Source organism: Pseudochaenichthys georgianus, chromosome 11, assembly GCF_902827115.2.
Source record: "Pseudochaenichthys georgianus chromosome 11, fPseGeo1.2, whole genome shotgun sequence".
NCBI lineage: Eukaryota > Metazoa > Chordata > Actinopteri > Perciformes > Channichthyidae > Pseudochaenichthys > Pseudochaenichthys georgianus.
In genome coordinates, this window is record NC_047513.1 from 7,679,591 (window position 1) to 7,681,420 (window position 1,830).

Genomic DNA, 1,830 nt, shown 5'->3' on the forward strand with positions numbered 1-1,830 from the left:
CATTAGTGGTTTGTGGTTTTTTACAAGGCATATGATCACCATATTGTTGGAGTTATGAGTCCATTTAAACCTGTTGCTATATTGACATATTAGTAGGAGTTTGGATAAGAACCATACTACATTCATAACAAAATTACATATATTCAATAAACATTAAGTTGCAGCATATGACGCCTTTCAGATAATATATAATCAAAAAGGAATATAAAAAATAGCTTGATAGCCTTATCGATGCATCTTTACAACTTTTTGACTGATTAAAAAAATGATGCTGTATTTACACCGTAGACTTTCTACGCATGTTAAAGTATTAAGCAAAGAACACATGCAATGAACACGTGGATACAACACAATGTTGAAAGGGTTTTGGAAATGTACTTGAAGATATCACATTCAATGATTCACTTTACATTTGTCCCCCATACCAAAGGCTGAGCAGGTTATTAGCTTCCTCTTCAGTTTGCTCACTGACCTGAACCAGCCAGTCACAATTAAAGATAAAGGTGCAAGGTTTCCACTGCTAGATCACTTTTATCCTGAGGGTTTGGCTGTCAACCCTGGAGGAGGTCCAGCCCGGAGAGATGAAGGCGATACGGAGGAGCCTGAAGCTCAGGAGCCCGACCCAGGGAGGCTGGATGTGGGTCAGTTTGGTGTCGGCTCACCTGAGCTGCTCTCTGGTGTTATAACAGGCTGTTGGCAGCCAGAAACAGACAGGTGACAAATTAAAGGAAAAACCCAGAAACTTAAGACGGCACTATCCAATGAGTGTGCTAAAGTGGTAATGTGCGGGAAATGCACAATTTAAAGAAGAAAGTTAACCGCTTATTTTACCTGATTGTATATCTATGGCAACCCATTTCAGTTTGTTTGTTTATTAATTTAAAGGACGGTTCACATTCATTCACATTGCTGTAAATGAGCCAGTATTAGCCAGCAGGCTAATTTTCAACTGTCCTTGGCAAGATGTTAAATGACCACAACAAGACTAGAGAAATAAAAATATCCACTGAACAAAAATATAAATGCAACACTTTTTTTTAGGTGTTATTCCTTATCTGTATTGGTATTGTGTTCCAAAGTGTTGATGCCCTCACAGAGAAACACTGTTTACCAAAGGAAATGGACCTAAAAGGGACTACACAGTCCCCTCTTCGGGCAGACCTTGTGGTTCTGCGGTTTGCATTTTTCTGCTGTATAAAAGTGCAGAGTGGTGGGGTGCCTTGCCATGTAGAATCTTAAAAATGAGACCTAGATCAGTGTGTTTTAAAATATTTCCCCAGCTGAGCAGGTCCAGGATTTTGCAATGGTGGTATAGCTTAGGTTTTTTGTCCAAAACTTTTGAGAGCTTGTTTGTGAAGTGATAGGATAGGCCTTAATGTTGTGCTATTCGCCAGTGAATAAAATAAATTAGATGAGCAATGAGATCATAAGATATGGGGTATGACATTCTTTTTCGAGATCTATTAACGGTACCTTTTTTTTCATCACATTGGCAGTAACTTGTTTCTACGGAAGAAGATTAGGGCCGCATGATTATTTTTTTTGGGAGGATTTGAAAAAAAAAAGCTTTTTTTTTTTTTCTGAGAAAAAGTCAGAATTCTGAGATTAAAGTCAGAATTCTGACACTTTTCTCAGAACAAAAAAAAAACATTTTTTTTTCAAATCCTCCCAAAAATGTTTTATTCATGTGGCCCTAATCCTCTTCCGTAAGGACTGTTTGGTTTACACTACCCGAACGGTTCCCAGTAATTACAAAAACAAATAAAGAGTTTATTTGAAGTTCATTGTATCGCATCTACGTTCATCCTGTGTGTTTACCATCTGTTCCCG